Raw genomic sequence first — 26747 nt, forward strand, 5'->3', positions numbered from 1 at the left:
TTTTAGTGTTCTTGGGAAGCTGCTGCCTGCTTTTAGTCTCCAGAGTTATCACCTCCCGCCATCACCACAGGACACAGGATTATTTAGCATCCACTCTGACTTCTGCAAGCTTAATGTCAACTGCTTGCTAGATGCCAGGAGACATTACTCATCACAGGAGACTTGAAATGGTTGTTGGCCATATTTTCCTCAGCTAGGCTTTCAAACTGGTTTCATTTTGCCAATGGTTTGTGCTGCAGAGCTACTTCCCCCCCCCCAGCTTTTTTTGCTCACACCGAGTTTCATTAGAGTCCTGTGTCACTGCATGCAGTATATACATGCACCTACCTCCCTATTCAGACAGGTAGCCCTCAGTGCACACGTGCCATTTGAGCTTGTTCCACTACACACACTGGCAATGTTGCCTTTCACATATCTCCATTTTGCCTGCATGCATTGCTGCAAGTCACATACTCCATATGGACTATCCCATGCACACACCATTTATTCTGGGCTGCCTCCCAAAGCAGGCAGTGGAGCCTAAGGGGGCAAGGCCTTGGGATCACAGGCTCCTGGTACAGTTACGGGGAGCTCAGAGGAGGAGCAGCAGCATAGTCTGTATAGGCATGCCAGGAGGGCAGAAGTGGAGCTGTTTGGACCAGCTCCAACCAGGGATGCAGCAGCATTAGTAAAGGTCCAAGGGTTTATTCAGGACCAAGGGGGAAAAGAAGAATCCTTGAGGAGCTGATCTTCTGCAGTGAAAGGAGCACTGCCATTTTGCCCACACAGAGAAGCTGTTTTACTGCACCATTGTGTCTCCCAGCACTGAAATACATCCAAACAATGTGAAGAGAGAGCAGGAGAGTGAGTTAATGAGGACACCATTTCATCTCATGCATCTTAAATTACTATAGAAAGCATGTTTAGATCATGTTTGCAGTTCCCAGGCTTCTGCATGCAGCCTATGTCTCCCTGGTAAACCAGCCACAGATCTAACACTGAACAGGTTCCCACTGCAAGCACTTCCTTTTAATCCTCACATATTGAGGAAAACATTTGTTGCACTGGCTTCATCAAGAAGTGAAGTTTATGGTCCTACCCTTAAGTACATTTGAGACCTGTGGGGTAGAAAGGTTGCAGGAACTCAGCACAGATTACAAGTTGAGACAACAAAAGGAGAAGATCTTGGTAGTACCCCCACCGAGAAGGGGGGGAGGCAAAATGCATATATCTCTTATGAAACAGAAGGGAACCTACACGTGATTTTTCAGAACCCTTCATTTGAAAACTTCCATTTCAGTTCTCCTGTGTCCTGCATGCAGTATATACATGCACCTACCTCCCTATTCAGGCAGGTGGCCCTCAGTGCACACGTGCCATTTGAGCTTGTTCCACTACACACACTGGCAATGTTGCCTTTCACATATCTCCATTTTGCCTGCATGCATTGCTGCAAGTCACATACTCCAGACCAGGGAAAGACCAGGAAATCCAACCCTGATACACAGATCTGTTAGAAATCCCACTTCACGAGCTGAACTGCTCAAAAAGCTTGTTTTGTCCCCCCTGCACAGAGGGGGGCAATAAGCTGCCTGGCTGGATTGCAGCAGAGGTGCTTACTGCTCTAGGAATCACCACAGCCTGCCTCCTACCTAGCTTTTCCTCTGCCTCATCACACAGCAGTGCCAGGAGAGACACAAACCTCAGGGGAAGCCAGCATTTGTTTCCTTATTGAATCTCTAGGGATTGCTGCCGATTTTGTCTTCTCACATTGTTCTCCATCATTAATCAAGATTGTTCACATCAGAGCAGCCAGGAGCCTCACATATAAATGCAGCAGAGCAGCAAGGGAATTGGGAGGAGGAGTTTCAGGAGAGGAACTTTTCAGAAATCAACTCAGATGCCTCAGGCCTGCCTCATCTGCAGCACTGCCAGCTCCAGTTGTTTTGCAGCCATGCAGTAGGGCTTTCAGGGTGTGGAATTCCAGCTCCTTCATCAATAAGGCTTTAGGTACTCCAGCTTTGAAGCTAAAGCCCATTTTTAAACCTTAGGGTTACCAAAAAAACCCCCCAAACAAACAAGAAAGGGGCAAGACAAAAAAATCCTACTTTGTTATTTCAAAATACTTAGCAGTAGATTATAGACTATACACAATGCATATGATCAGTCCAAAGCCACTAGGCAAAAGCAGCCTTAGGCAAATTAACATACCCAAAAAGGGAGCTGGAAGACACACAAGCCCCTTTCACAGGCCTAAAAGGAAAGCAAACTTGACACTAAATTGAAGCCTCCTGTATCCCCAGGCAGGGCAGCCAGACACTACTCCCCACACCACAGCAATTCTCACAGGGAAGCTGCTCTTGGTACAGATACAACCACACACTCCACCACCAGAGGCTTAAAATCACTTACTGTGTCTCCAGCCACACTCTTACCTGGTTAGCAAGGCTCCTCCTGTCAACCAAATTCTCCCACCACCACCCCTGCACAAAGAACCACCCTCTCCCCAGGATCTAGCCAACCCTGAGTTGGGCCCTCCCCTTTTATTGCCCTCTGCACCCTACATCTTCTGCAGGTGGAGCAGAACAGCCTTAAATCCTAATTAGCCCCATCTTGGTCATCCCAGGTGAGGCAGTATTAGAAAAAAGAGGTATCTAAATGTCATTCAGAAGCCACCTCTCCCCTGACAATTCCTGAGCTCATATTGTCACAGCACGGCTAAAAGCCCCAAATCCAACAAGGACGTACAAGTTTTGCCGTCCTCTCAGAAATAATTCTTTTCTCCTGGCAGCTAGTGCCCTAATGCTTCTGACAGCGCCGGGGATTGCTTCATCCCAGCGTGCAAAGTCCCTGCAGGTGTCTCTGGGGTCTTGGTTCTGTGGCCGTGTTTTGGAGGCAGGAGGAGCGATCCATTTTACCACAGGATGTTAGCTCACCTCAGAGGGCAATCCTCCCTCCTCCTCGTGGGTTTTGTTTCTGGATCGCACCAAGGACAGGACATATTGCATCAAAACTGGGTGCTTCTGTTTGCAGCTGTTTCTTCCTGACTCTGGCAATCTTCATGCATGGCCATGCATTTCAGATGCGTAATGTGGCATGCCTGCGTGCCCTAGAGGTGGCTAGCTCCTGCCAACGCCAATCCATATGGACTTATTCAAGTGTAAGAGAGTCCAGGGTTTGACCCCAACCTATAAACATTGCTGTTTCCAAGTGAACTTTTCAAGCTTTTCTTCTGATTTGGGGGTGACAGATGCTCTGCCCCCATGCTCTGACTCCCCAAACGTCTGAGGAAACATGAGCAGGTAAATTAAGCTCCAAATTCATCCTTGTAAACTAGCTGAGTCAGCTGCAATACACTAAAATCTTGTTCCAGCTCAGCTAGCAAGGTCTCTCCCTCAGGGCTGGACCGCAGCGGTTGCCAAAAGAAAACAGAAGGGCTTTAAGGGTGCCAACAATACGGTCAAACTTGCAAACAAGGGCACGGGCAGACCAGTGGGAGTCCTGACCTCACCCTTTGCCAGCCAACCTCTTCCCTCTTTGCTATTCACTAATGTGGATTTAGCCTCAGCTGACAGAAAAATGTGCAAAATATACATGGGCAGAGATTCCTGTATTTCCCTTGATCTCAAGTGTGCAGTTTTCAGTTGCTACTGGAAGCATTCCCCTTAGCGCCCTGTTACAGGGAATCACGCTCACTCTTGAAGAGCAAGCGCTCACGAATGAAAACGGCCACAATAACGCACAACTTGGGTCGCAGCGTTATCTGCTGGGATTACCAGCACAACCGACTGCTGGAAATCTGTGCATAAACAAAGATACCTCGTGGGTGAATAATATGCGGAGTAATATGCAGTTTCTTCACTGCAGACTGTTCTGTGTTCACACATGAGACCTAGGTGGGGAGTTAATTCCCTGCCTCCTAGAAAACAACCCGGACCTCCAGACCCACATCGTACTCTTAATATCCTAAATACTACAATAAATGGCAGAAAGTGTTCTCTTCCTTTTAAATGAGACCACTTGCTGGGAACTAATAAATAAAACCTTAGCTGGTGTTTAAATAAACTAAAAATTACCTGAACCTAACAAATTCACCTCTTACACTTGGGTTTGCTGACCAGGCATCCAGCTGCGTCAGTCTGAGACTCATTCATCGCTGCAGGACCCCAGGGGTGGAATCAAAAGCCCTTTAACGGAATAACATGTGACCTAAGAAAGCCTCTCCCCTTCCACTGTGCACTAGCCTCGGTCTGCCTGGCCCAACGCACCAGCCCAAGAGCAGCGGCAAATATGGGCTAGGACGTGCTGCAGACAGAAGGGGTCCGGCTGCCACCGTCAGGAGTGCTGGTGCAGGACAGGGGATGAGCAGGGTCCATTCAGACCACAGCCAAATTGGGAGCAGGAAAATCTCTGCCTGGGGGCACAGCAAAGGAAATAAATGAGTCTGCAAGATTTTAGAGATTGTTAGAAGAAAATGGGAGGCGGAGAGGGAAAAATGCCAAGCCTTATGTAACAGTGGTGCCTCGCAAACTGCCGTGGGAGAAGAGGCATCCAGGAGGATGCTCTAAGATTTGCTTTCCCGGGGTGGGGGGAGAGACGAAGGATATCGTTGGCAAAAAAAGTGCAAAGGCAGCAATGACTCGGTTAGAAACCAGAAAGGAAGGATGGGACAGCAAGGGGCTGTACTTGTTTGCTGGCATCTCCTACCTCATCTCTCAGGCTTTGCTGATCCCTGCTGACAAAGGTCAACCCAGAACTGGTTGAACAGTTCCCGTTAAGTGCAGCGGACTCCAGATAAGGCCAACAGTGAAGAAAACTGAGCGAGACATGCCAAAACTTCCCTTTGGGAAGGGGCGTGCTGCGGAGGGCACTACCTCCTCCTCCCCCTCCTTTCTGTGGTGTCACCCCAAGGAGGCATTTCTCCTCCTGAGGTCTGCTTTCCTCTCCAACCACAACACACCAACAGCACCCCGGCTCCATCCCAGAGCCGTTACATGAAACGCGCTCAGGCACACACAGCACAGAGCAGCGGTAGGTCACTACCTACCCTCGTCTTGGTCACACGCTGGAGGGCAACCTGTCCCCTGTGCACCCCTCTCTCTCTCTGCCTTGCTCCGATCGCTGACTGCAGCGCAACGGCTGCGGTAAGCAAGCCACAGCCTGCGTACGGAGGGAGCGAGGAGGTAGCTTTGGGCTGGGTGGAAGGGTGGGCAGACACATGGGCTGCGAGTCCCTTTGTGCAAACGCTTCCTGCTCTTGTTGTGGCAGCTTAGCTCAAAAGCTCCTGTCACGCTGATGCTGCTCAGCAGCGTTACAACGTTACGGGCAGGAGAGGAGGAGGGCACACGGCTGAGCTATCTGCAGTGCATCCCCTCCCGTCCCTGCAGGCGCCCAGAACGGCCTTAACCCAGGACCCAGGCACCGGGAGGAGCAGCGGTGGTTGGCATGGCCCGGGAGAAGCACGAGAGGGTGGAAAGCCCTCGTATGCAAATAGGATGTGGAACTGCTTTGCCTTACTTGGAGATACGCTGCGCTCATCACGCGCTAGCCCCACTCCTTTCCTGGTGTGCAGGGAGTATCTGAGAGCAAGAAATAGAGTGACCTCGAAGAGGGGGGGACACTGCAAGTGTCCTTGAAAAGCATCACATACCATTCTTTAGAGGTTGCACTCACACTATTGCAAAGAAACAGTTGGAGGGTAGAGTTGCAAGGGGGTGGAGGTACGGGGAAGCAAAATGGATGCTGTCAGAGAGGGGAGCTACCCTGAGCGGCTGGGGCTGAGGACAGCGCAAAACCCAGCAGACAGCCAAGCCAGAGGGATGAAATGAGAACAAGTGGACAATGGCACAAAGCCAATTTCCCAGAGTCCCCCGAGAGCGTTTCTGCTCCCCACAGGCAGGGCAAAGGGCCTGGTGGACCCCTCAGGATCATACAGAGCCCAGGAGAGGACTTTTCCCTTGCCACTGCGCTCACGCCTGTGGTCACAGCACCGGGTCCTGTGCGTCGTCTGCTCCAGGAATAAGGGCGTTCCTGGCTCAGAGAGCAAAGGATGACCCCAGATGAAAAGAAATGTTGTGACTACAACGCAGCTGGTTCAGAAAGGACACCCAGCCCTGGCATCTCTTTCCCTAGGCTGGGAAACACTCCAGCTTCTCCTGGCAGCCCTGGTAGCCCTCACCCCACTGGGCTCCCTCCCGAGTTCCTATCTGCTCTCTCTCCTAGATGCTTGCGGGAGCTGCACATTTTTGACGCTGCAATTTTTCCTTCCTGCTTGATACCACTTTTCGTGGTACCTGCCACAAGCTTGGCATTACTTGGCCCTTTTCCCCCTACCAAGCACTCTGCCGGAACGGATTGCATCCAGGCAGCACGTGGATTCGTCCCAAAGAGTGCATGCTCCAGCCACGTTGCCAGCAGAAAAGCAGTGTAGGAGATCCAGGGGCGCACGGGTTAAGCCACTCTGCGTTCTGTGGCCGGACAGCCCCAGTGGGTCTCTCCCCTCCCATTTTCTCCCATGAAATAATCAGCCCACTGCAGCCTCGCAGGCATGCAGAGGGGGTCCAGCTGCTCTTGTACAGGCAGGGGTATCCTTTGAGCTGCTGGGGACTAGCTGTCTGAAGGAATCATTTCCAGGGTCGTATTCAGAGTTGAAGGGTAAAATGTAAAGAATAACCAATCACCGAGAAAGCAAATAGAGGTGCAGCCTACTCCAGTGACATTTAGAAGGGAAGCTGCGGTCTCATTGTTCGTACCTCCAACCACTTAAGCATCATTTTGGGGAGAGGAGAGGTTGTTTGGCACGGGCTCTGCCTTTTTAAAAAAAAAAAAGGAAACATGAAGAGATACTCATGTTTGTGGAGGAAAGAACAACACAACCAAATACCACCCCTAGTCTCAAAATGAATTTCCACAGGCTGGTTTAGGAGATGGGCGGCAGGTAAGAATACGGACAGGAAAAGTGCATTTTTCAGCATCATGTCACAGCAAGCAGTGAGATGTGATGGGATGTGATCTGCCTAGCTGGCCTGGCAACCAGCCAGCCCACAGTAAGGCAAGAGGTGCCATGGTTTCACAATGCTGGTAGCTTCCTTTTGTCTGAAAGAGCCTAGCAGTTGCGAAACTAGAGATAAGCAGCTGCCTGGATACCCCAACCCTTTTCCTCTCTGCCATCAAGTTATGAAAATCAGTGGATTCAAAGGAAAAGAGAGGACACAGAGTCTGCTACCAACCCACTGCACATTAGCTGACTGCAGTCCCTAGAGAGCGCGCACAGTTCACAGCCTGCAGCCACTCTGTTGGCATGATATAAGTGGTTCAAGATGGCACGGAAAAAAATCAACAGAGAGAGCTGACCTCTGCCTCCTCTGATACAAAAGCTCAGGAGCCTCAAATGAAGACGGGAGGTGGCAGGTTCAAACCCCTCAGGGGGAGGTGGCTCTTTGCATGATGTGTAGCTAAGCTTGCAGAACTCCCTGCCCCAGGATGTGGTGGATGCTGGACAGGAAAGACTGGGCAGGTTTCAGGATGACAAATGCACCACAGAAGCCATGTTTGGCTCAATTGAGGATGACAAATGCACCATAGAAGCCATGTTTGGCTCAGGTAGTCCCTAAACTATACATTTTTAGAGACTGAGAAAACGTTCAGGAGGAGTTTCACTCCAAGCTTGCTCTTTTTTTACGCTCTCTTACAGGTGTTTGTGATTGCCTACTGCCAGACAGTGGAGAGGACACTAGACTGACCTGGAGGCTGACCATCACTGTACAAGGGAGTCAAGTCATTCACAACTTTTACAGCTGCTCAGTTGCAGCTCTGTGCCAGGGCCCTGAGGGCACCCATAAGCCTTAATTGCCCTGACCAGCCTCACCTGGGACCCTCACCCACACCCTCTGCTTATGGGCCCAGGAGCCCCATTTAAGTTCAGGCCTGGGCCCTGAGCCTGGGTTTGTTATGCTTTGTAAGCATGCTTGCTTCTGATCCTGGAGTGCTGTTTAGATTTCCTGGCTTGATCTTGGACCTGGCTTGATCTTGGACCTTCCTTGCTTTTCCTGATGATCACTGGCCTGCTAATGGGATCTGCTGCTGTCCCTGCTCTGCTCAGCTGGCTCAGGTGCTGTGGGGCTGTGCCCTGTTGGTGAGGTGCTGCCTGGCCTGCACTACGGCCACCCTCAGCTCCTGGATCCCCTTCCCTTGTGTGGAAGCCCTGCTTTTGCTGCTTCCCTGCTACTCTGAAGTGATGCAAGAGCAGTGCTGGGATGTCTGGAAAGGCAGGGTGTAATGCTGCAGTTTAGGAACCTGAAATGGCAAATGGCTGGACTCCTAGTTTGGAAGTTGAGTGTGAAAAGAGGCTAGAAAGGTAGAGAGCTCAGTGCTATGAACAGGGTCTGGACAGATGCATGGGAAAGGCTCTTGGGAGGAGAAGGAGACCTCAGACACACCCCTAAAATAATTTAGGGCCCTTAAATTGTGTTTAGGGCTGGTGTTCTTGAAGCTCCCTCCTGCAGTGAGGCTTATTTATACAATAACCACGGCCTGCTTTAAATGCTAAGCCACCACCATGGGAAGAAGTCCCCTGCAATAGCCACATTCCTCTGCTCTGCATACGCTTGGGATTTATAACTAACTGTAATGGGGGTGTTATGAGCAGGTGCCAGAGGACTAGTTTCTGTGTCCTCTCTTTGCTCTGCTGGAGCAGGAGCTGGATGCAGCTCGCTTGCAGCAAGGCTGCTGTTTTTTCTGGAGTGGACGCAAGCTTGTAAAGCAAGCAGGAGCTGTCATACTCGCACCATAAAACACAGGATGTGAGCAACGCCAGGGTGGTTTACAAGGGCAACAGGCCTCTGGGGAGGGGGAGAGTCCCAAAGGTGAATCTACAGCAAGATTTGGTCCATCAGTCAAGAACGAGGACTGGGCAGTGGGGGCCCATACTAGTTCTGCATTGGTTAGGCACGCTTCACAAAAGCTGGGATTGCTTAGTTAGGTCATTCAGCCAGGTAGTAGGAGAAAACTGCATTTCTCCTACAGGGATAGTGTTTACCAGAGGTAACAAACTGCTTTCTGCTTTGAGCTCAGGTGTCAGCAGCATCCACAGACATTATTTTATCATCAAAGGTCCCTACATATTTTAGACTGGCCTTAGAGCCTCTAATCTTGTCAGAGGTATCTGCTATGCACAGCTGAGCTGAGCTACTGGAACACCACAGGCTTGGAAGGTGTTTCAGTTAACTCCTTTACCTTCAACAACTCTTCCCTGAGACTGGCAGCCCATGTCTCAGATCTTCTTGCCTAGGAGCAATCTGATTCTGCAACAACTTCCCTTTTTAACCCTCCTTTCCAAGGACTGTTTGCAGACCATTAGGCACACCAGCTGGTGATCGCCTCAGGCTCTTTCTCACCTACCTGTCCACCTTGCTTCATCCATTCCTCTCCTTGCTACATTATTTCAGTTACAGGTAACTTATGATTTTGTTTAGCAGTAGACAAGCTGCTATGACTCTTTTCCATGCCATCCTGAGCCTCTTCTCATGCTCTTCCAGTGCTTTTCTGTGGCTGCAGAGGTCAGCTACACGGACGTCCATACCCTTGGGTGAAACGCTGCACTTTGGTTTTTATGCAGCAGTGGTACTGTTTGCTGCTGTAGACTGCAGACTTGGAGTTGGCCTTCTCTGTCTTAGTAACCCACAGAGTGTTAGGTCCATCGAGTGCCTCTGATCTTCTTGTCAGGAATGAAGTTTTCCTCCATGTTTCCATCTCCTGATGCTAATGGGTACCCAGAGAACCAACAGTAGAATTTCTTCCAGGTTTCCTCTGCTTTTCTAGAGAGTTTCAGTCTTGCTGTAGCGTCTTGTCATCTGTCTGCCAGGGTTTCTTCTTAATTTCCTTTTATTTCCCCCTGTGGAGTACAGGAATTTATCAGTGCTTCAGGTTTCTGGAAGAACACTCTTTCCTGAATCCCATTTTCCTGGGTAGGAAACAAGAGCTGCTCCATACCCACATGCTCTGTGGCTGCCACCGACCTTCATGCAGCACTGGAATATCCCCATGTCTTAGCTGTGCTTTCTCCCTGGCTGAGACAGCAGAGCTGCTGCTGCCACCACAGCAGGGTAAAGCTCCCTTTCAGCTCATTGGATCATGTGTTGAAGACAGCTGGAGAGGGAACTGCCAGTCTGCATGAAGTGCTGGACTCTTAAAAACACGGGAGAAACTCCTCTACCTGTTTGTAAACTGGCAACATGAGGCTGTCCTAGTTTGGTAGATTTCTGCCACCCCTTCCTATCACCTTTCCAATATAAATGAAAACTGAAAAGCCGCCTTATTCTGGACTGAAAGTCCTTGCTCCCTGTTCTTCCTCACCTGTTACACTACCCATCTGCATGTGGGCTCACAAGTGAACCTCTCCTGCACTACAGCACTAATGATGAAACTAATGATACAGAGAGGGAGATTGTGCACCCACTTCTCCATCACTGGTACACGCTGCACCGAGGGGTGCCCCGATGGAGAGGAAGGTGTTCTAGTCCCAGTAAATGAGTGCCTGCTGCATGCTGCCATGTGGCCCAGCTCTACTGTTACCTGTGTCATCTACCTCTCCTCTGCAGCATGGGGCGGTTCCTCTTGGCTCTACATAACACAGTAACTTTGCCAGAGGGCAAACAATCACTTTTGTTTTTCAGAACAAAACAGGGATTTGGCAGCAGCGTGGCTTCATGTACTGTTAAATCCACCACTGCTTTCTCCCAGCACTCTCGTGGCATTGCAGCAAGCCATATCTATGTCGCTTCCACTGATACCGATACTGCACCAGCCATACACATTGCACTGAACATCCACAAAGCGAGGAGTCTGCGTCACCTGGGTACTGTTTTTTCAGAAAGGGATTTCTGCCATTCAGCATCTCAGCATTCAGCTGAGGAGTTTTAACTCTGACAACTTCATTTAGACCCCTGAATAGGGTCAGGAGCACTTGGAAAAGTTCAGGTCTTTCCACCTGAACTTCACCATCAAAGGGCTCCGAAGGGCTGAGCATCAGATACAACCGGCAGGCTTGGGTTAACTGCAGCAGACAGGCTCTGCAAACCAAGGGACATGGATGCGATATAGAGCAGCGAGTTGGGCTTTAGACAGCAGCAAAGGCTCCACGTAAGGGGATGCTTCTGGGGCCAGGTCCCCTGTCCTTTCCTGTACGCTCTAGCTAAAAGGCAACAACATCCCATGCTCCGTAGGGAGTCCTAGTGCTTTGTGGCCTCGCAATTCATGTTGTTATTTACATGCAAAGGGCTCCCAAGTCAGCAGGTACAGGACTCTGTGTTGCACAAAGCTTAAAGCACCAGTTCACAAAGTATATAGGAAAGGAGAATTAGACCCTCATTCTCCCCCACTTACTGGTCATTCCTAAACGGCAGGCACCTGCACATCAAGGGTGTAACAGTGTAACTGAGCTTAAGTGCTGCAGCTTTGCCTTACACTCTGTGTACTCTGCCACACTACTTACTTTGGGGAAAATGTTAAGACATACGCCACATTCACTCCTTTCTACATAAGCAGTGATTACCTGCTAGCAAAGGGAAGATAATGTGAATATGTATAGGTAGGAGCAAAGAATTGCAGCCTAAGCAAGAGCAATTAGGCCTGTTTGGATTTCCTTTCTGTTCCTTACTTTGAGGCACTGACAGCAGAATAAGGACAGACATCACTGGTGGCATGGCAGTCTGTACGCACCCGGGGTCAACCCCGTAGCAGTCCAGGATCAATGCTGCACCATTTGCACTGCAGCAAACACAGAGCTGCTTTTCTCTGTGGACCCTTTCCAAGCTCCAGGCTGCAACTCAGTGGATCTGGCTCAGCCTCTCCACCACTTTAAATTAAATGCAGAATAATAATATGCAAAAAAGAGATGCCATCACACAATATTTTCTAGCAGTTAGCACAGCAAACAGAGAAGCATGATAAGAGCTCAGGGAACGGAATTGCTTGGCAGAGCGTTGCTTTGCTAGGCAGCGTCAGTTCATTGGGGTGAAGTCGCCTGTGTTCTCACTGAAGATGATTCTCCGTTTGTAATCTTGGAGAAAGATCTGAACTGTAGTCCCTGGTCAAAAACTAGGGAGGAGGGTGGGGGGAACTCCCTTTGCAAGAGAAGAAAGCAGTTTCCCCTGCTCCCCCAGCCTGGACTCCTGGGTTCTCATCCTGACTCCATCACTGCTTTGCAGTGTGACCCTGCACAAGGTTTGGCAGAGACCTCTCTTAGTGAACGCTCCGTTTGCAGCACCCAAACGAAACAGCAAATCCATTTGCTGGAGGAGTAATTGAGGCATGTGTAACCACTCACACACCAAAGCAGTGCGAGATTCCTCGTGGTCCTGGAAGGCTGGTGAACTCTTCTCAGGGATTTTGATCAGCTTAGAGGATTGTCCCCGGTGCCATACGCAAATTCCAGGGCCTCAAGACAAGATCTGTCCAGGATGCAGGTAGGGACTGTGCAGTTACTCAGACACAGCTGCTCCGCGTGCTGTGAAAGCTCATGGCTATCAGGAAACTGAGCCCTATGGGGCCTTCCAAGTAAATCTGAGCCTGTAGAGCTGGGGGGTGGGGGGGGGAAGGATCGGAGAGGAGAGGAATGGAGAAAGAGAGGGCCCCTTGCCAGGGAGTGAACCATCAGGTTGCTTAATAAAGGTGGCTGCTCCCAACAAAAGATCGTCTCTTTCACTGGGACCTACTGCTCACGCCCATCTCTTTTCTGGGTAAAACACATATCGTGAAGCCGCGGAGTGGAAAGCCGCTGACATGACCTCTGAACGGGGGACAGGCTGGGAGGGTGTAACAGAAAGCTGCTCTAGATTCGGGAGGCAAACGAGAGGCTCTGCAGCTAAGTGGAATCAACGAGTGTAAGAACCACCCTGACAGGCCTCAAGCACATCTGTCACCCTGACTTACATCTCAGCAGAAAATGATGCCTGAGCTCCGAGCTCCCCGTGTAAGGGACGCTCTGTGCAGCATGCAGACGAGACTGCCCAGGCAGTGTGCCTGCTTCCCTCTTCCTTCCCAGCTCCCAGTCCTGGCCAGCTTCTTTCCTGCTCACAAGAACGCCCTCCACCTTCCCTAGAAACCTAGGACTCGAACCAGACATCTACAAAAGGAACTGCTTTGTAGCCCTCCATCCTAAATGCTTCAGACTGCTAAAACACAGGGCTGGCAGCCCAGCTGCAAAGATGATTTCCGAGGGCTACAGCATCAATATCCAGAGGATTTTATTCTCTGCCATGGGAAGACCAAAAACGGTGCCAAAGCCATGACCCTTAAGGGTTTGACGGAAGAAGTTCTGATTTCCTCAGTCTTGAGTTTTATCTAATTATATTTAAGCTGGCTGACACGCAAGGTCACTACCAAAAAGAAAACATAAATGGATGGCACCCCTTCCATAGAGAGGAGGTCAGAAGAAACCTTTAGCTCATTGCTTGTGTTGCTTCTTTTTGTGGACAAGGAGAAATACCCATTGCCTCCTGCTTTTGTTTGTAGATTTGCCAGTGGAAAGGAAAACTAAACATCAGAGGCATTAAAAACTTCCAAAGAGGTCTTTTCTCCCAGTTCTTTGTCAAACATCTTGATTGACTAAGTGCTGACGAAAGCAAATGTGGTTTTAAGTGGATCCCTTTCCTCATCAGTCTCCTTCAAATGAATTCCACTGGCATCTCTGAGGCTGTAATGGTGTTAGCTCTCCCATTTCTGAACTGCTTCAGAGGAAAAAACAGGCGGTATTCGGCATTATCGGTAATGCAAAAAACAAGCTGAGGAAAAAGAACTTTATTTCTCTTTCAGAACAAGAGGTTTCAGGCCTTCTTTAATCCCCATCCCCCAAAGGAGCACAGCTTGTCAAAAAGCTTGTGTTTTGATTTAGAGAGTCTGTGTGACTTTGAGAAGAAGATTTGGCCCTTCCTTGCCAAAATGCAGGTACCGTTGCTGTCGTTCCTGCCTGAGACGAGGTGAGGGTAGATGCCTTCAAGGCAGCTAGCCCAGGAAAGGTGGCCATGAAATCACCCCGGTTGGTGCCCGGGACAAAAGACTTGGAGGGCACGGCACAGAGTCTTACAGGAACCTACCAGCATGACCCCATCCCCAGAGACCCCCAGGGCCTGCAGGCTCCCCTCCCACTCTCCAGCTAGTGTGAGAGGGACAAAAAAGATCACAGTTGTACCAGGGACTGCTGCTGAACAGATGTTTAGGCATTAGTCTGGATTATAGCTTCCTGAGTCACCTACACAACAGATCTTTCATGGAAATGTTTGCTTCAGCCAGATCGGGGCTTTGTTTAATTTTGCAGGAACCTTCTAACTGTAGCTCTCCATTACTGAAGGTGGCCGTGAGCTCGAGTCACTCTGCAGATCTGAATTATCGCACTACTGCTAAAGATTCCTCCTGCCTGCGGCAGCTTGCCTGAAAACCCGCCTGTGGCATGAGCATTTCCCCATATTGTCATGCCAGCTGGAGTCAGTGACTACTGCCTCCTGCTCTGTGTCTACGTGATCTTTTTAGTTCTGTCACCCTTCATGTTTCTGGAGCCAGGAAACATAAAGAGCTGGAGTCTGCTCAGCACGCAGACAGCACCGCTACAAACCGTGACGCAGCCTGGAGCGGCACCGGGCTTGGCGGAAGAGCAGATAAACAAGTGATGAAAGCAGAGATCCATGGTGGGGAGCTGACTTCTCAGGAGGTGGGAAGAGTTATTTTACCATGATGCATGCTTCCTGGCTTGTTGCCAGAAGGTAGCTTCATCCGCCACTACAGTCTCCCTTGTCAGTTGTCTTCCAGCCAGAGGCCCTGGGAAAATCAAGGCCCTCCCTCTGTTGTGCACTGTACACAGTTGTGGTTAGCCACCTGCAAGGGGGAGGCAACGGGGGAGATGCAAAGTTTTGCTCAGCTCCCTGACTTCAGCGTTTAGATTGAAGAAATTCCTACACAGTCGTTTCATTATGTTATGAGTCCCCAGTGTCAGAAATGCAGCTGTTTAACGAGCATTTGCCAGAACTTGGGGCTGCCAGCTCCCCAGGGGCTAAAATCTGGACTAAGACAAGGAAAGAACTGAGGGTTGTGGGGTTTCTTGTAGGAGGACTGGGAAATTTGCTGCTTCGCAGAAGCAGGATATATTAACAATTTGGAAACGCTGCCAGACACATGTCCAATTTGAACCCCAGGTCCTCCTTGGAGGCTGGTGACAGAGCTGAGGAAGAATCAGAAAAGTCAAGAGTCCACTGACTTAAATTACCATTAACTCAACTGCTACCTGAGATGAGGACAGGGCGTTGACCGTGGCCAGGAGATGAATTAAAGGCTTCTTTCCCTTTCTGCGCTACCAGCACAGACAGAGGGAGCAGAGGAGCTGGAAGGTATGTTCAAATAGCCACGAGTTTATTGAAGAATGGTGATTTCTCATTGAGAGAGCTGCCTTGGGCCAACTCCACAAAGATTGTCCGATTCCCAAATCAAAAGCTTTTAGGATGCTGCGTTTGCTTCTGTTTTTCTAGAAGCTCCCTACTAATCCCATTCAGAGCCAGAGGCTTGGGGGCCCACCAAGAGGGAGAGGGTTGCCCTCCTGCCAGCATCGTGGTAAATGTGGCAAAGCCTGCTCTGTACATGGGGGAAGCGAGAATGTTTACAAATGCATCCCTCCATGGGTGTCACTGCTTCTCAGCAAAAAATAATAGCAGAAATAAAAAATGCCCTTAAAACAACAAACTGCCAAAAAAAGGCAAGTGAGGTAATTAAAAAATCTGAACAGTGGTGAATGAGGTGTCCTGGCAGCATCTCCTTGGAATTTGTTCAGTAAAAGCTTTATAAAAGGCATGAGAGAAAGGAAAAGAAGCAGCAAATTAAGGATCCAGTTTTACAAAAAATGAGCCAGGAACCTCCCCACCGAGTAGGTAAATCTTCTTTTCACAGTTCAGGCAAACTATACCATCTAGTCCAACTGCTAGAAAATATTGTGTGAAGGCTCAACATGACACCAGGCTAGGAACGGTACTTTATGGTGGTTCATGCTCATGGCAACCTATGGGTAAGCACTTTAGCGCCTCACTTGCATTCACAAGGAAGGTGGGGTCGGCAGGACGTACAGCTCTGGACAGATATGAAGCCACCCAGGGATGAAGGTTATCCAGCTGCCAGATGCCACTTGGTGCACATTTTCCAGAGACTGAGCTCTCCTCCCAACCAAGAGTCAGGAGTCCCAGTCAGTTCCTGAGGGCTCCTGGATCGTGGTTTAGAGCTTTGGTTTGCTCTGCTTTTTAAAAGAAGTCACTGCCCAGGGGATTAGGATTTTACTCTTTTTGCTGGAATAAGGAGGAACAGTGAAGTCCGGCCCCATGGGTGGATAACAGGATCTGCCACCACCCCACGGCGAGTCAGGTTGCGTACCGCACATACTAGGAGTTACTACCATGGGAACACAGACAGCGGGTATGCGGACAAGGCTGTGGCAGGGGCCCACAGGTTGGCAACCATGTGCAGAGATGGGAGAGGCTTCCTCTTGGGGGAGTGATCTCAGCTGGAAAGCTCCAGGCTCTCCTGGATGAGTTCGGAAGAGCTCAAATTGAAGAGATGTGATACACAGCTTAAACTGAGCAAGAGCGAGTGAGCAAGAGCACTGTGGTTAAACTAAATCAGCCATGCACAGAAAAATGATGGGGAGGTCCACACACCCAGAGTCTGGGTATCTTCACTGCTCGGCACTGGCTTTTCACGTTTCAGAGAGAAACTGAGGTTTACTTAGCCAAGACGCAATCCCCGTGTTGGCCAGACTTTTGAACAGAAAAGGTCAGCCTGCTCTCCCGTCCCCAGGAAGTGCGCTCTGGCAATAAAGACAGTTTGCAGCTTCTGTGATACAAAAACCAAGGCAGTGAAACCCACGGCTAGCCATCAGGCCAGAAAAAGATCAGGAAGCTCCAACCACGGAGCGGTTGCTAAAGGTTCTCAGCACGCAAGGGGGAGGCGATCAGTGATCTGCGTCTTTATGCGGATAAATTCCCAGCCATTTCATGGCTACAGATTTGCTGGCATCAGATAATTGTTAGATTATCAGTAACGTGAGGGGCAGGGACAAGCAATTTATGACGTTTGCACCATGCCCAGCAGAAGTACTGATTCCTCTAACCATCACTGCAATAAAAGTGAATATTAGTTATAAGACCAGCCCTCACTTAGGACTTCAGCACAGCAGTGTGGGGGACTCAGATGAAGTTTCTTTGAAACGACAGCCTTCTCACTCTCTCCTTTCCCCTTCTATCACTGCTTGAGCCAAAGAAAAATCCCCATTAGCAGTTTTCAGTGTGGAACACATGACAAAGATGAGCAGTCTGACCTCTCTGGGAAGCAGACAGTGATACAACCATAACACACACACAGTTCCAAAAGCTTTTTGCACCGGTTTATCGTTAAGCTAACGAGGAGCATCTCACACATCAGCTTGTCAGAGTTCCCTCAGAAAGTTAAATGGTGCACATTTTATTTGTAATTGGGTTCAAATTAAAATATTACTCATGAGAGGGCTGAAATCCTGTTAAGGGTGGATTACGTGCACTAAGCCTCAGGATTTGAATAATGTCAGAGAATATGCTATTCCTTTTAAGAGTCCATTATTTGTTTCTGTCCTCTGCCACCCCAGCAAACTGAATAAATCAATCTCTTCCCCCCTTCCTGGAAAGTGAAAGGGGAAGACTCAACATCTGCTGATGAGAAGCACTTGAGTCATTCGCAATCTGCTGATTGAAGCTGTTCAGTCCAAAGTCTACAACGCAGGGACTACAGCAGCTCCATAGCACCAGGAGCAGGGACAGCCAGCGTAAAGCCCTGGGTCGTACCGGGCGTGCGGAGATCAGCCCACTCTGCTGCTGCATCCTAAATGGCTGAAGACTATCAGTAGGCTTGCCCTTGAATTCAGCTGTGAAGAGGGGAGACAGTGTTGGGAAAATAACCACTTTCCTTGTGCTTGAAGTGGTGTTGGGAACTGAGGAGAAGTGTGCCCAACGTCCTCTGTGCCCTAAAGGGAAATACGTCTGGCTCAGAAGCAGTGAATGAACAAAAGCAACTGGAAGAAATTTTTCCTGAGTTTTTGCTTCCTATTTAGCAACCCACAAGAAAAGGTCTCATGCCTCTCCTCACCAGCCACGCGGATCTGCACTGAAAGAGATTCATTCCCTCCTCCTTCCCGCATGCTAGAGACATACCTTGGGGGGTGAGGGGGGGGGCCAAAATGCAGCAACTGCCTTTACCCTCAAGGAGCCCCGGTACAAGCAAGGGATGAAAGCCAGCCTTGTCCCAGCCTCAGTAGTGCAGACACTGACCAAGGCAATTGGCCAGGAAACAGGATGTGTTGCTGAGGAGAGACACAATTTTAACCACTTCAAAAGGAGCCAGGCAGATTCCTTACTCTGCCCCACTCCTGGCAGAAGGGTCGAATCCTGCAGGCATTACCGTGATAAAGGTGGATGATACTAAGATGCAGTCCTCACACAGAGCTTCTAGCTGGTCTTTGTAGTCGATAACCACTTTCTTTACACCTCGCTCACATACACAGCCACACACACACACGTGCATCAAAGGTCCCTACCACGTCCCCAGACATCGTGTCTTCCTGCCTCGATCATCTGACTAGACTGCGCACGAGCGTTTGTATCCGATCCAGCACAATTAGTCACCATAGCAGCCATTCTGATGTCAGGCTTGAGACTGCTTCATAATCACTGGATTATTTCAGAGAGGGTGGAAAAAAAGCAGCTCAAAAACCTGTCAAACCCAGTGTACTTACGCAGAGAGGCCAGGGCAAGCCCATGGTCAGCCTGGCAAGGCAACCCTGGCTGATGTTGTGGTGCCTTTCCAGGTCCAGAGGGGCTCTAAGAAGACACATCCCATCTAGGGGGCAACATCCTATCTATGGGCAACATCCCATTACTCTCTGGGATGTAACAACAGTAGTGCAGAAGCTGGGAAGAGGATTTTAATGATGCCGGGACTGGCATCCCAAGCAGAAAGGGGGATCGAGTTTGGATGGGGCGGGTATCGCTTCCTTTACAGCTCCTGCCATGGGGGTGGCAGAGGGAGCACGTGTGATGCTGGCCTCAACCAGCCTGGACCAGTGCCTGCAGGTGTTAGGAAGAGATCCAAGGGAGGAGGAGGATGGTGTGATCATACAGGTACGGGGCAGGAGGCTAGTCAGAGAGGAGAGAGACTCTCAGGGCCACCTGGTATCAGACTTCCCTCAAAGAGAGCCATCCCTTTAGCAGGAAAAGAGAATTTGCAACATGTGGTATTTCCTGTGAAAAGCGAAACGATCCTGCTAGGCCAACAGGGGCTTGTGCAGGCGTGAAATCAGCATGAAAGCCGGGGAGGTGCAAAACTGGCAGCCCTGCTAAAGAAGGACATGCTTCGAACAAGGCCTCTTCCTAACAACAACTGCCACTTTATTTCCTGGAGAGATGTCCAAAAGGGACGATTGTCAGTGTGCGTGGTTTTTAAGCTGCTTTCCAAATGCTTTCTAAATAAGGCCACCCCCAGGCTTCCAATCAAGGATCTGACTTGTCTCACAAGAGCCCCCGTCCACAGAGCTCACAGGGCTAGGGCTTTTTTGGGGGTGCCGACTGTGGTGGGTGCACTCGAGCCTGCTGTGCCACCCTCCCGCCCGGTTACAGAGCAGCAGCCCGACCCTGGCGGCACAGGTAGGCACAGGTAGCCCTCCTCTCAGAGGGCTGCCTAGCAGGCAGGTCCAGTGACCTCTCGCTTTAGCTTTGCCTCTACCGTTTCCAGTTGTGGCATGCAGTGTTCTTGTAGAGAAAAACGCACTGGCTTTTTGCTGTGGAAAATTCTGCACTGGAGCAATTTGTGGTCAAAGCAGAGAAAAGTTTAAGCTGTCCCTGGAAGACACCCCAGTGGTCGATGCAATAAGTAAGTCTTCTCACCAGGACTAAGCACAAAGATGTCTTGTGATGACTTTTCCATGCAAAATCTCAATTGCAATCTCCATAAATATGCTTTTTGGGATAAACATTGCTGTTCTTTGATTCTCTTGGGGAGAGAGGAGAGAGAGAGAGGGGAAACAGGAAAAAAAGGGGAGTAGGATGGAGGGAAATATGATGTGACACAGGTTTCCTGTCCTTCACTCCTTCACTGGAAGATGTGATAGAGGGGCAAGGCCCTTCACAAGTGTGGATTTAGCTTTATACCACCCCAGGTGGTATCCTTGCTACACAGACAGAGGGAGCAGAGGCACAGCAGTATGAGGAGTTGCATGGCCGAAGTCACCAAGCAAAGCAGCAGCAGGGCCAGAAACAGGAGCAGAGTCATGACTTCCCAGTCCCATCCTAACTGCCAGGTTTGCTTTTCTCTCAGATTTGCTCAGGCAGGTTTTTGGAAGTTGCTGCTGCAGAAGCAAGAGCACATTAGATGCCATCTGATCCTCTCACCTCACTGGAAGGACCTGCCACTCTGGGCGTCTCAGCTCCTTGGGGCACTTTGGCATCTGGAAACGAGTTGCAGGGAGAGGACAACATATGATTTCCTGGGTGTTTCTTATTCTAGGGAAACTTGATTAAAAAAACAGGCACAGCAAAGCAGCTTCAAAAGCAGTTAAATCTTCCTTGCTTCATTAGCAGCAAATAAGCAGTCCCAGAAGTCTGGCATCATACGTCAGCCTCTCCATGACCAAGGCACCCAGTGCCTCATGAGAAGGCAGATGCCTTCTTGTCACGTAGGCCCAGGGACATTTCTCAGGAGCAGCTTCCTAAAGGGCCTCACCTCCCTATAAAGGGGTGACATCAAGATAAAGGTGAGATCTTTATGCGTGAGGAACAAGAGGTGAGGCACACCATCTTTCACCTTCACCCTACACATCGGAGCAAAGCTCCTCCAGTTACCCTGTTTCCTTCCCTGTCACTTGAGCTAAATCTTAGAAGGTCCCTGCCATCTCAGGAGGAACCACCTGGATGGGAAATACTTGGCATGGCTACTGCCAAGATGGTGCTGTTATTTCCTCCAGCTCAAGCAAGATGCAGAAGCACTGTTACACACCACAACTTGTGTCAGTGGATGTGAGCTTCTAGGGAATGGGAATACGGGGTTGAGATCACACGTGAATAAGATATCGGTAGCATGCAGTACAAGAGGGTCAGCTTTCATAATTGGTTGGGTTGCCCTCCTCATTCATATGGCAGGTAGGGACAGACATGCTTCTTACGCTGTTCCTCTGGAGCGACGGTCAGCCAAGACGAGTATTTTCTAGAGACAGGTGAGAAAAGTGGTGTCTGGGTTCTGCAGTATACAAGCATTTAGGCACAAGCCGAGGAGAAGACACGATACCAGTAATGTCAAATGGCACATACTTGAACATGTTGGGCCAGTTCTGAAATGGAGGCAAAACTTGGATTTATTCTAACTACCTTCTTCTCCCAGTCAACTTAAGGTAATAAGTAAAGCAAGTACTGAGATCTCCTTGGCTAGTAGCTTCCAGGATATCTATCAGTTTTGTTCTTTTACCCACATTACCTTTCCAGCTTGCCTTTCTGTTGCCAGTCCTTTCAATTTAGCAGGGCTAAACACAGCCTTTCTCTTTATTTTTGTATGGGGGTAGGATATGGTCTCAGAGATAACGTCTGTTTGCACATTTATTTTTCCCCTTTTTCTGTCCAGACTTCCAAAGATTCAGCACTAAACTTTTGCTTTGAGCCCTTATCTAGTACAATCAACAAATCTTACGACTGTAGAAGTTTTGCTCACTGAATAAATGAATACAATTTTGCCAATTGAGTAAATTAAATAAAATTCCTCTACCCCTACAAATGTTTGGGGACAGGATTGTTCTCATTGTCTACAGGGAGATGAATAAAACACTAACAACAAAGACCTAAATTAGATCTGAAACGCTGCTATAAATCAAGGGAAAGTTAACTTTCCAGTGGTCTGTCACAAAACCACCAGCTTCCAATCAACCAGATACAGGTCACATTACAATTCCATATTATACCTTATAGCACGGTAAACAGAGGATTTTCACTAGGGAACAGTGGTCAAGGATCGCTGGTTCCTGTCCTGAAGGATCTGCTATGAAGTTTAGCCATTCCGAATCACAACATCTTTTATCGAGGATTACCAATAAGCAGATTATTTTCTCCCTTTCTTGGCAGTGCATCTGAACCAAGCTCTGAGGATAATGTCTAGCCCTGGGCCAATTGTTAACACCGTTGCAAAGACAACTCCCCCATGCAGGAAATGATGCTGCAGAGTAATTGCAAAAACACAGCGCAACCCAGAAAGCAGGAGGATGCATAGCTCTGGGTTATTTCCACACTTGTTTACTTTTCACCATTCCTGGGGTGCAGAACACTTTCAGTACTTCATTCAAAGTGTTCAACTGAAAGGGTAGAGCGTGGAAGGGTTGCTAAAGACCAGTTTCTGCCCATTGCTTATAGACCTAACTGGGCTGGTAAGAACACAGGAAATCATTCTGTGATGGCAAAAGAAAAAATAATTTCCAATAATCTTGCTAGCACTGAAATACCAAACCTAGAGAGAGGCAGAAATTAGGGCTCCCCAGGCACCGATCTGCCTAATCCCAGGGATGGTGTTGCACCCAAAGATCTGGACAATGTGTGAAATCAAGACTAGGAATTTGATGGTGGCTCCTTGAGCACTCACAGATGTTTCCTTTTTTAAAACCACAGCGTGGCTACCTGGCTACCTTCCCTGAGGACTCACTGGTTACCTGAACAGATTGCCTTGGTGTTACTAGCTTCTACAAAGTGACATCAGCAATGCTGTATTTTGCATGCAGTACAGCGTTGGCTCCTCTCAGAGCTTTTCTAGGGTGTTTCGAGGGTGGCAGTGCCAAGCTCTATTAAGGAAGGGACTCAAGATAAAACTCTGCTCTGAATCAGATTCTTCTGCCCGAAAGAGATGCTCTAATACAGTAAGGCCTGGCAGAAGAGCAATCCCACAGCTTCAGTGGGAGCTATTTGGGTCTCAGCCTAGACAAAGATGGTTCCAGTTAATTAATGGCTTTAGTATCCAAAAAGTGTTTATAAAGTCCTAATCTCTGCTGCAGTCCGAAAGCTTTCCTGGTTCTACCACTTTCCACAGAAAGATCTCAAAACAACGTATTGTATTACCTGACACCTCGGACATTGTCTCCCTTTTCCAAGTAGAGAATAAAGACTGAATTTCCAAAGCACCATTTTGGGGTGCTTGATTTTGGCCACCTTTTGGACCATTTTCCAGATGTACCAATTCTTCTTCGTCTCAATTCAACAGTGCTGCAGATGTCTAGTAGTTTTAAAAAGCAAAAAAATGGGCAATTTTTAGTTTGTCATTAAAGAGAGCTTAAAAATCATGAAAAACTGGCTTGAAAAATTTTAACCAGTTCGAATTAGAACGTGGCACTGGATCCAGGCGCCTTGCTCTGAGTTTAGGCTTATGCAGGCCCCTGGCAAAGCTCTCTGGCCGGTCACTGGCTAATAGCCCTATTTGGTGTCAACACAGGGTTGCTGCCAGTGGCAACTCCTGCAGCTGAGTATTTTTGGGAATAGAAGAGCTGCATCACAGGTGACAGCAGCATCCTGCCAGTGTGAAGCACAAGATATGATTTTAAAGATGTATTTTTCTCTGTGTGCGTTCCTCTGGGCTGTTTCCCCTACCCTGACTAGGAAGAGGTCAAATATGTGTCACTAGCACTTTGCAAATCATAAGCACAGTGACTGCTACATTACAGGAGGAACTAAGGCAATACCGAGTCTAAATGCGTTTGCTTGTTTCAAAATGATTAATGAAATAATTGCCAGGTTTGTGGTCATCATTAGACTCCAGGGTTAATGGCACCACCCAGACGAACGCAAACTGAGAGCGTTGGGTTAGACTGCACAGGATCCCTTGCTGTTTCCTGAAGGCATCATGCTGCTCGAGGCAGCAGCCAGCTTAGCACAGCGAACACCTAGGCTGCACGTCAGACTGCTATGAAACGGGAGCTGCAGAGGTGCCTGTTACCCTGGGATCAGCATAGAATTGTCCTCCAAAGGCTGGAAAAGTGGAAAATACCACACCCTCGGCTTCTGAAAATGGCCTTTGTTGCTTCCTCTTTGGCTCAGCCAGCAATCACCATTCTCTTTATGCTGAATTGCACTGGATTAGAGTATACAAGCATGCTGGGAAGACAGCTGCTGGTCAAACAAAGCGCTGGCTTTAACCCTGACACAGGGCATGAGACAATTCTGCGCTTAGGACAGTGAACCTCTGGGCCTCCCCCTCGGCCCGTGCTGAGTCCCTGTTCCACCGGGCTTGATCTGAGCAAGAAGAGCCCCGAACCAAGCGAGGGTGAGGCTGCGCAGCCACTGTGACAACACAAGACGCTGGAGAATGCACGAGGGGCTAAAGCCCATCCTACCTTCCCTCCTTCCCTATCAAATCAGCGTACAGGCCTGGTTCACTGCTTTTTTTTTTCCCTTGAATGCATCTTACAACATCGGGGAGACGCAAGCCTTCAAGCCAGTTTACAGATGAGTAAGAGTCCTGCCTGCGTTCTTCCATTTACTACATGCAGACGAAGGTTTTGTGTGATCTTAATTTCTTTGCAGGGCCACAGAGCAGGCAGTTCGTTTTTCCCTCTCAGCTTTGTTTTATATGCATGTACTTAGGTTATAACTTATGTTATTTTACAGTGTTAAAGAATTAAAAGCCAGAGAAACCACAGAACGTTTTCTGCTGCCAGGGAGCCAGTGACGTACCTGTAATTAAAAGGGAAGGAAACTCATTTCTTTGTTGATTCAGACTGGGCAGGGAGGAGTGGGTTGACTCTCTATTGCCCAAATTAAAATTGGGTAAACCCCATTCCCTGCTGTGGATGGAGAAGTAATCCTTGTATCTTCACTCCTGCTGCCTTCTGCCCTGCTCCTCATTTGACAGACAGGCTGCAGAATGCGCTGCGGTCCTGACCTGCAGCTTCCTTCCTTCATCCCTCCCAGCTCCAAATCCCATTCCTGCATCTCCCAACGTACCGATACTCTAGCTTACAGCACGTCTTGCTCTCTAGACTGCAGCCGCTCTGTGGAGCAAGGAGCCTAAGAACACCATCAGTCCAACAAAAGAGATGACTTTAACATTCAGGAAAGCCCTGGGTCGATAAATGCTATTCTCTGCAGCATTAAGTTGCAGTATGTTGTTTCTCCCACCTTCGGTAGGGGGAGAAGTCTGTCTTCCAAATCAAGATTGTTACAAATTACAGGTTTAATCCCTAACGCCACAAAGCGCTCTCTGTCACCTGAGTGTTTCGGTCCAAGGCATATGCAGCACTCCAGATAAAGATGGACAGATCCTATTAGAAGTGAAATCCTCCACTGCTCATTGCTGTCTTCTGGGGTGGAGGGTACGCATAGCAGCAGCAGCATTGCAAGTGGACAAGGGCAAGGCAGAACTTGTGGTCTCGAGGATTTACTTAATATACAGTTAGCATGCAGCCTTTGTGGGTTAAATGCTCATCTGCTAGCTTCTCTCTCTTGTGAGCTGGAAGTATAATACATGAATCCATGATTTTTTACCTATGGGCTGCAGACCCTTGGCGAACCTACTTGAAAAAGGTCCTGAAAAGTACCAAAGAAAAGTAGGCTTGTCGTCAGGAGGCTCACTTCACATCAGTGCAATCTATCCATCCACTGGAAAAACATTCACAACCAGAAAAGGTTAGAAATGGCTGACATTGACCTAGTTCCGGCTTAGGAAAAGAACAGCGTTTGCATTTAATGTGTTACTGCTATATCGCTTCCATTCCTATTATTACATCCCTTCGCTCTGAACGAGCGCACCGTTCTCCTCAAGAGTGCATGCACGCTCCCATTTGAAAGAGCGCACAGCATTACCTAATGAAAGATGAGACAACAGGTGGATATGACAGATGGGGGACAGCAAGGTAACAGTGTAATAATTAGGATTAGACCCATAAACAACGGTCGTGGCAGACATTACTAGAGACATTTGCATGAAAATTGGTTCTTTGCTTATGAAGAGTTCGTTGCTTCCTGCTGTTCTCACCAAAAAAAACATGCTGGTTTGACATCACACATGGTTGCTATGGAAATGTCGATGCTACCAAAGATAGGACTGAGCTGGATGGCTATAAAAAGTCCTGGAGACCTAGCCTGAGTCCATACACTTTTGGGAAAGGCCTGTGCAGTGTTTATTTTTGGTGGTGGCACAGCAGCCCATCAGGGTGACAAGGGAATGTGACACCCATTTTGGATAAGGGGATGTCACAATACAAGAGCATACCACGCTGCAGGGGAAGCGGGGAGGAAATTAGCGCCACCCTGGCAATAAAGAACAAAGCTCCCGAAAAAGGAAATAAGTTTTAGAAAGAGGAAACACTAGAAACAGAACCTTTCTGTTTCCCAAGAAATGTCATAGACTTTAACAACCTCGTGAGATATGTCTACTAACTAATTTTAAATCTTAGTAAACATGACCTTGCTAACAAATACTACAGCTGCCATTATTTACAGCTAAGCTGTCAGCGGGTCATCATCAGCATTAATATTTTTAGACCTCATTACAAAAAACGGATTTCCCATTTAAACCTGCTGGTTTTTTAAACCAAAGTAATTAAAAAACAAAACAGAACAAAATTTTAAAAAAAGAGCTTTTCTGCCTCCCAGCTGTTGGAAAATGAGGAGTGATACCCTGAGCAAAATGTATCAAACACTGCTGTCAGGCCTCTAAAGGAGAGCTGTACAAAAGCATTGCCTCTATGAGAG

At 48.6% G+C, this 26747-nt stretch overlaps 1 protein-coding gene across 17 annotated transcripts in view; it reads right to left on the reverse strand.

The window, feature by feature from the left end:
- The window catches only part of C5H11orf24 (chromosome 5 C11orf24 homolog), a 117705-nt gene that overhangs the window by 49828 nt on the left and 41130 nt on the right, over positions 1 to 26747 (reverse strand). For 6 of the 17 annotated variants that reach the window (XM_068944636.1, XM_068944632.1, XM_068944642.1 and 3 more), the window contains exon 1: positions 2415 to 2442. The exons of 5 other annotated variants lie outside the window; for them this stretch is intronic. The gene's annotated coding sequence lies outside the window, so the exon portion shown is untranslated. Of the gene's footprint in view, positions 1 to 2391; positions 2474 to 9378; positions 9872 to 26747 lie in introns of those variants that run through there. 6 more of the 17 variants (XM_068944625.1, XM_068944624.1, XM_068944623.1 and 3 more) reach the window with 6 other exon arrangements.

Source organism: Struthio camelus, chromosome 5 (assembly GCF_040807025.1).
Source record: "Struthio camelus isolate bStrCam1 chromosome 5, bStrCam1.hap1, whole genome shotgun sequence".
Classification (NCBI taxonomy): Eukaryota; Metazoa; Chordata; class Aves; order Struthioniformes; family Struthionidae; genus Struthio; species Struthio camelus.